The sequence below is a fragment of the Lactuca sativa genome, chromosome 4 (genome assembly GCF_002870075.4).
Source record: "Lactuca sativa cultivar Salinas chromosome 4, Lsat_Salinas_v11, whole genome shotgun sequence".
In the NCBI taxonomy this organism is placed as follows: Eukaryota; Viridiplantae; Streptophyta; class Magnoliopsida; order Asterales; family Asteraceae; genus Lactuca; species Lactuca sativa.
Window position 1 is genome coordinate 277,855,901 of NC_056626.2, and position 9,100 is coordinate 277,865,000.

Here is a 9,100-nt window from a genome sequence, read left to right on the forward strand (position 1 = left end):
GTCTCCGAACAAAATGCTATGTTGTGGCACCAAAGACTCGGACATGCTAATGCAAAGAACTTGAATCGTCTTGCAAAGAATGATATGGTGCGTGGACTTCCTGTCAGATACTTCATCACATTTGAAAAGTGTGTGTCATGCGCCCAAGGAAAGCATCACAGAAAACCACACCTGCCAAAACAGGTTAATTCAATCAACCAGGTGCACCAATTATTGCATATGGACTTATTTGGTCCAGTCAATGTCCTTAGCGTCAACAGAAATTCATATTGTCTGGTTGTGATCGATGATTTCTCGCATTTTACGTGGGTCTTCTTCTTGTCCAACAAAATTGGGGTTGTTGATCTGATTAAGAAGTTCATTGTGATGATAGAGAACCAAACCAATCACTGGGTGAAGGCGCTCAGAATTGACAATGGGACAGAATTCAAGAATGTTGTTCTCGACCATTTTTGTGCAGAAAAAGGGATAATGCGTAAATAAAGTTTCGTTCGTACACCACAACAAAATGGTGTTGCTGAGCGGAGGAATCAAACATTGCAAGACGCTGTAAGTACGATGTTATGTGACTCCAAGCTACCAGTTTTCTTTTGGGCTGAGGCGATCAACAGAGCTTGTTATGTTCAAAATTGTGTTCTGATCAATAAAGCCCAAATGAAGACTCCATACGAAATTCTATACGGTCACAAGCCTTCTATCAGTCATTTTCGCATTTTGGCTGTCCTTGCACCCTTCTTCACCTGGAATCTAACCCCAAATTCAATGCCAAAGTTGATGACTGTTACTTTGTGGGGTATGCTGCACGCACAGGGTATAGGGTCTACAATAAGAAGACAAAACAAATCGTAAAATCCTTCGACGTGCGCTGGTTGGAGGAGAACGAGACGAATGCTAGAGTGGGTCCAGATTGGTTGTTTGATTACACATCTTTATTCATATCCTTTAATGTGTTTTCAAATTATTTACCTGGTTCCACTTCTGGTTCGAAGATTGTGATTGAAGATGAAGACGAAGAAGTTGTTTACAAACCACCTGTGGTGTCCTCTACGACTCCTACAGTAGATGAATTTATTCCAATTACTTGTTTAGAATCTTCGAATCAACAAACCAATCTAGATGTTGATGTCACTCCTCTTACTCCTGATGAAAGAGAGTTTATGTCCAGAGATGCTTCCGCTGCTACTCAAACTTTTATGGAACTTCTCTTTCCTGAACCAATTGCTAATGAGTTCGTGGCAAGCCCTTCTGACGAGTCAGGGTCGTCTAAAGTGGACCATTCAGCAGATGATGGATTTGTTAATGTTCACAACCTTCCCGCCTCGCTCAATGACATTAGCCAGGAGCTTCCTTCAAGAATTCAACGCGATCACTCGATCGAAAACGTCATTGGTCAGCTGGGCAACGGTGTTCGAACGCGGAGTCAGAGTAGAGATGTCAATACATGTCTCTAATCTTGCTTTATTTCTCAAATATAGCCAAAGAATGTTGAAATGGCTTTGAATGAGCCAAGTTGGGTGGATGCTATGCATGAGGAATTGAATCAGTTTGAAAAACTTAGGATCTGGAAGCTGGTTGAATTACCTAAGGGCAAGAAGTCACTCGACACAGGTTGGGTCTATCGAAACAAGCAAGATGATTCATGGGTTATTGTGCGAAATAAGGCTCGATTAGTTGTATGTGGATTTCGCCAAATTGAGGGTCTTGACTACACCGAAGTTTATGCTCCGGTAGCTCGCTTGGAGGCCATTCGCATCTTCGTTGTGTATGCTTCCTACATGAATTTCACGGTTTACCAGATGGATGTCAAGACTACCTTCTTGTACGGTGTTGTGAAGGAAAAAAATTACGTCGATCAACCTCCTGGGTTTGTCAACTCAAAGATTCATAATCAATTTTACAAGTTTGACAAGGCTCTATACGGGTTACATCAAGCTCCAAGGGCATGGTATGCAACTCTTACGAAGCACTTGCTCGAGCATGGCTATACACAGGGAATAATCGATCAAACCTTATTCATTAAGCATGTTGGTACTGATCAAATTCTCGCTCAAATCTACGTCGATGATATCATTTTCGGGTCCACAAGTCCTCAGCTATGCAAGGAGTTTGAAGTCGTAATGAAGAAGAGGTTCGAGATGAGTTTACTGGGAGAAATAACCATGTTTTTGGGGCTTCAGGTCCAACAAAAGTCAACCGGTATCCTGCTACATCAAGCCAAGTATGTTGAAGATATGCTGGAGAAGTTCGGGATTCGAGACGCAAACCTACATTGATGCCAATGGCCGAGAGACCCCTGTTGACTCCGGATATTGACGGCGAATTCATACATCAGACTGACTACAGATCGATGATCAGATCGTTGATGTATCTAACTGCAAGCAGACCAAATATTATGTTTGCGGTTAGTCAATGCGCATGATATCAGGCTAATCCTAAACTTTCACATCTTATTGCTGTCAAAAGAATTTTTCGATATCTCAAAGGCAGCCCAAAATTGGGTCTTTGGTATCCGAAAAAATCTGAATTTGGTTTATATGCTTTTGTTGACAGTAATTACGGAGGCTATGAGCTTGACAAGAAATCAACCTCTAATGGGTGTCAATTTCTTAGTGACCGGCTGGCGTCATGGCAGTGCAAGAAACAACACACAGTCTTAACCTCAACAGCAGAAGTGGAATATGTCGTTGCTTCTGCCTGTTTTTCTCAAGTTATCTGGATTCAACACCAGCTGTTGGATTATGATTTGAATTATCTAGAAACCTCTATCTTTTGTGACAATGACGCTGCAATTCAGATTGCTAAAAATCCAGTTCAACACTCGAAAACCAAGCACATCGATATCAAAGTGCATTTCATCTGAGATTGTTATGAGCGCTCGCTCATTCGGTTGGAACAGGTTCCCACTGCTAATAATGTGGCGGATCTGTTTACAAAACCGTTTAACAAAGCTCGATTCGATGTGCTTGTGGGATTTTTGAAAATGATACGCTTGGAGGACTAATTTTTTTTCTGATAGTTTAAATTTGCGCATATTATTTTCATTCTCACCCATGCACAAATTTAGGGGGAGAAATAAAAAAAACAAACAAAAATTAAAAAATTAAAAAAAATCCAAAAATAGTAACTTTTCGCTAGGTGACGTGTTGGGAAGTGATATCAACACGCGTGATAACAAGCAATTTTGATCTGTGTAAAGTACCAAAGTTGAATTGTCTAGGCTATGTGTTTAATGCGATCGTAGGCACAAAAGATTTAAATTGGACTTGACTAGGCATAAATGAACTTAAGGAATCAAATGACTTCACAAATCTTGACCTAGATAGATCCGTTTAGCCTGACAATACGACGCTCAGATAGGTTGAGCAAGGAGATATTCATGGGAATCTGCGGATACACTAAATGATATGTATCTAGAACCGTGGATTAACTTTTCCTCGATGTGCAGATTCTGTCCTTAATTTCGGTATTGACGGGACGACTGGGGAATTCTGATAGATTAGGTCTGTAGAAAATTATTTTCTTTCTTTATTCCTATAAGTCACATGTTGCATCCTCTGCGTGATCGAAAGATATGACCTGGACTGCAACATATGCAACTCTAAATTCTTCTATGCATCTTCTACCTATGCAATTCTTCCTGTCTGTTAGCCAAATGTTGTCTCCTCTATGTGATTGAAATATATCCGACCTGGAATACAACATATGCACCATTCTACTTCTCAATCCCTCTAAACTCTAACTAGTCATATGTCTCAGCCTTTGTGTGATTCGAAGAGATCCAACCTGGGTGTACAGCATATGCATTCTAAATCTGTCTTCTCCATTAATAATTGTCTGCTCACCTAAAGTAAGGAGTATCTTGGAAGTCCTTGATCATTGGGGCATGTCAGGAAAAGGGAAACACGTTCTAGTACATCTAAAGCTGAACAATTAATAGGTTGTCTGTAGATATCGCTGCTCAATTTAGGTGGACAAAAATATCCTTGGTTGTCGTCAGATGAATGGTCCTTAGGAATTTTATCTAGGAATATAAGGTCAAAATGTCTTGTCACTTGTATCCTGTCCTAAATTTGTCAAAATCTTTTGTGTTTAAGTGGACCACAATACCGGCGATTGACCAGATCTATTCATGAAGAAGGAGGTACCGACAACTGGATAAAGGTTGTCTAATAACTTTGATCCCAAACTCACAAAATTATTATCTGCTCTGGTGAAAAATAGAAATTAGAATTAATTCATCTTAATTTTATCTTAATTTTACTTTATTTTATTTTTTATTTTTTATTTTTATTTTATTTCTATTATTATTTTTAGTCCTTAAAATGCGTTGTTTTAAAATTAGTTGTGTCTTTGGGCTTGGAGTTTAAGCTATTTGGGTTGCAACTCATTAAGGTTGGACCGGGTATAGGACAAGGTATACAAGCTATAGTGTCCGACCGAAAACACTTATTCCCTCTAAATTCGAGTACGACCGTACACGCTTCTAAAAAACTCTTTCTCTCTAATCAGCTCTTCGAATCATCATTTATTCCTGAAATTGTTTGTTGTTCCAAGCAGGTATCATCAAATCGACCTCAATAATGTTAACCTTGAACAAAATCAACCATAAATCGAGGGTTTATTGAAGACAATTGACATTTCAACACTAATGAAGGGTGTACGACCTTTGAAGAGTGTACGGCCGTAGACCCGGGTACGGCTGTAGACCCGTGTGCGGCCGTAGACCCCTAACTTTGACCTAAAATGCAATTTTTTTACAACTCAAAATTAAAAGCCTAATCAATTGTTAAACGTGAAAAAACTCGATGTTTATTGATTTAAAATTTTGTGTTTTCTCACTTAGCTTGGTTTGTGTAGAACAAATGGTTAGACTTGAATTTGCTGATGCTTATAACTTGGCCATCTTCTTGGTTGATCCTCCAGAAGCTCACCTTGATTTCAAATCCATGGTCCATGGATTGAGAAAATGTTGTATGTCTACTGCTCTTACTACCAGTCCTGTTATTTATCAGCAATTAATAAAGGAATTCTAGAGCAATGCAGTTGTACTTAATTATGAGAAGGAAACAAAGTCCCTTGAAGCAACTGTCAAAGGAAAGAAGATCTTGGTGACTGAGCAGATCCTCCGTGAGGCATTACAGATTAATGATGAGCCAGAATTTCCAACAAAGATTGATATGGATCAGACTAAAGAAGTAATGGGTCAAATGGGATACGTAGGGGTGTTTCCTCCAGCTCTTAAGAAATTGTTGCCTCCGTATTGGAGATTTTTAGCTCACGTATTTGTGCGTTGTATTTATGGTCGAAAATCAGGAGCTGATGAAATTTCCTTACTCAACACCGGTGCAATCGCAACTCTTGCTTTGGGCATGGATTTCAACTACTCAAGGTTCATATTGAATGAGATGATTGTTAACATTGAAGGAAAGACAAGGGATAAGTTTCTAATATATCCAAGGTTTCTTTAATTAATCTTCAACTTCAAACACCCAGAGATTGAGAGAAGAGGAGAAACTTTGGGCCTCAAGTCCATCGGTTCTAGCACTTTTGGCCTTATGAAACAGAACCGGAAGGGAAAATTTATGTTTGAAGGAAAGTATCCATAGGTGAAGTTTGGTAATTTTGTTGAATTAAGTGATGGCTCCGGTTCTGACGATTTCTCAAGCCCTACCGAAACTAAGGATATTATCATCTCAGCCTCAGAGCATGAACATGAGGAAGACGGAGCTCCTCAGGTCGCAATTATGGCCGAGGAACATGATTTGACATCTACGCAAGTTCAAAGCGATTTCAGTGAAAGTATGATGGAAGATGTTACTGTGAATGATGATGAGGAAGATGAGGATGATTCTTTTAATGATATTAATCTTTCAGGTTTTGATAAGGACAACATTCCTTTAAATTTTGGCAATGAGGGTTACCTATCAAATGCAAACCTCGACACTTTATTTGACAATATTAGTGATGTTGATCAACAAGCAACGGAGATAAGGGATCCTGAAGATGTTCAAGAAATTGTGCCTCCTACCTCAAAGCAGATGGCAGATACCTCAAGTCATATGGATACAACTTCAGGGATTCCTCCCCTTGATGGTGCTATTCCGACTACTGTGCCATCTGTGAGTGATATTCTGACAACTCAAACCTCCCATCCTTCGTTAAAAAGGAGAAGAAATGACCCAAGGCTGGGAGCACTGAGTCAGGAACAAGCCCCACCAACTCAATCAACAACAACAACAACTGTTGCTGCATCACACATGCCAATTGTAACGTCTGTGTTACTAGACTAGGCATTAATATTGATGTAATAGTCTAGTTTAACCTTTGTAACTCGTTTTGAAATAATAAGAATGTATTATTTGAGTATTATGTGTTTATTGCTTAATTGTGTGATTTAATTGAATGAAGGATAAAAATAAGTGATAAAATAAAATATTAGATAAGCCTAATATCTTTACATGAAGAGGTAGTGGTCGTTGCGAGGATTCCAAAAATATAAACAATGTCGAAATTCGAGTTATAACAAAGAAGTTATGACCTGTCGAAGTTTCACGACAAAACCAGTACAACACTATGTAACGTAAATAGTGAATTTACGATAGAGCAATATATAGCCTTAGTTATCTAAACGAAAGTCATAGAATACGTTAAACTGAGAGCATACAAAAAAAGAACGTCTATATCTGACTTCGTATGAGGAAGTTATGATTTTTCTAAGTTTTGACTTAGCAGTATGCAGCCCAAAGTTTGAATATGAGATCAAGTGATTTCTAGCCGAAACAATCTAAACTGGAATCGAAGATCTCTTCGATAGTAGTCCAACGGTAAAAAGACAAACGAAAACGGACGTCAGATAAAGAAGTTATGAAATTCTAACGGAGTTTTCCTGTCCCGGCCTACTAAAAATAATATAATAAAAATAAAGTCAAAATTAGCCGACAGAGTATAAATGAGAGTTGTAGAGCTTAATCTCACCTACGTGTGGATATAAAGAACGTGGAAATGGAGCTCATATGCAAAAGATATGAATTTCAGAAGTTCGGGGCACGAACCCTGACACTGTGCCAGAGTTCACGACGTGAACTCAGTAATGACGTGTCTTGGTGCCTGTCAGACCCAAGTTGCGATGATGCATCTGATGATGACTGAACTCACGATGTGAATATTTGAGATTCACGACGTGAATCCAGAAAATGGCTCTATAAATAGAAATTGAAGGGCAGCCGATTTTGGTTGCTAATTCCTTCATTCTCTCACTCCCGATACCTTCTCTAGCCCTCTTGAAACACCCCCAAAGCCCCAGTATCATCCCGACACCCGAGGCAAGCTCCGAACCTCCGAAGATCCCAAGAAGAAAAGAGTTTTCGAGCCGAAGCTCTGCCCGCAAGAAGCCCGGTGTGTGAAGATATCCCGGATTCATCGAAGAATTACTACTTGAAGAGCTGTAGTGTTGTCCGTCAGTCGTCTTATCAAGTGAGTGTATATTCATTTTCTTCTAACACATAAATATGAAGTATTCTCTATAAAATACATGTTACGTGTTTATATATTATTTGTTTATTTGAGATAAGTGTTGAATGAATGTTTTATATACGTTTTAAGCTGTATATGTGTTTTTATCTACAAATATGTTGGGTAAAACATGGGTAGATAGTTGATGTGAGATTAAATAAAAGGATGAGAGGCCTCGCTGTTATTTTTGATTCAGTCATCTAGCGGAGTTTAGATGACGACCATGGACTATTTTAGACAGTCTAGTGGAACGCTAGCAGGCTCGCCACCTGTAGGTGTTAATGAACTTGGGTGCTCATTTGTTGTACTCCATCCCCCACATGATTGTCTTGTTTATCATGTATTGCTGAGGAACCCCCGAAGCATGTGTTGTCGCCCTGATGAAAATCCTTAGGCTAGGTCCCTTTTGATAGTTGTTATAGGGACGTAAAGTGATGATAATGGGAATAGGTAATTAGGTTATTGTTGGTTGATGAAATTAATATAATTATTTATTGTGGGTTGAAATCCCTATATGCTCACCAGGCTCCCATGCCTGACCCACTCAGTTTTCTTTGTATTACAGGTAGTGGCACCAGAGCGTAAGTTGGATGACTTATCAAGTTATTGTGGATGATAGGCCAGTAGTTATAAATAATTGTTGTAAGGCTTATAATGTGCCGTTTATGCTTTTGGTATGTATCGGAACATGACATCCCGAGTTTTGTTATATAATGAAAATACATTTCTTTAAGAAATGCTTTGGTAAATCTTATTTTATCATATTTCGTTTTGGGAACACATTCCACAACTCTTTTAAATCAAAGGATTACTCTGAAATTATTTTGAAAGAATAAATTAAACCGGTCTTTTATGGCCGTGAATTTGGGGATGTCACAGTTGGTATCAGAGCATTAGTTTAAGCGAACTAGGAATTTGTAGGATTTCTAGACTTAAACTTAAAATGCTAAGTGAAGATTGTGAGATGAGTGTCTATCATATTTTAGACACCAGCACTAGTTTATTTTAGGAAAGATGCCTAAAATGCTTTTATGTGCTAAATGTTATATGTTTGCCATATATGATATTATTTGTTCAGATCTACGGTTTGTTGCCAACCGGATCTGGAGACCTTATGTGTTTAGGATTCTAAGCATATGATTACGGTATTAGAACTAACATGCAAACGTTTCGGAGTGATAAGGATGCTTTAATTATCTATCGTGATTGAGGATCTAAATTCACCTTATTCGGTGTATAGATAAAAAATGGCAAGAACCAGAAGTGGAGTTGGAAACATAAACGAAAACAGGAATCAACCACCTGTGATTGAGCAAGTGGCCATTGTAGCAGCAGCACCTGAGCCAATGACAATGGTTGGGGTACAAGCGATGATCAAATGATGTTGGATCGTCAAATGGAAGAAACTAGACGTATGCTTCAGCTGAATCGTGAAGAAATTTCAATGTCGATTGAACAGCCCGAGTTGAATGAAGGGCAGTCAGAAGGAGGTAACTTTAGTGGGATTGTTGGTCATGCCAACCCCCCATTAGTTAGGCAAAACAACCAAGAGGGAGGAATGGATGGACTTGGATGCAAGTACAAAGAT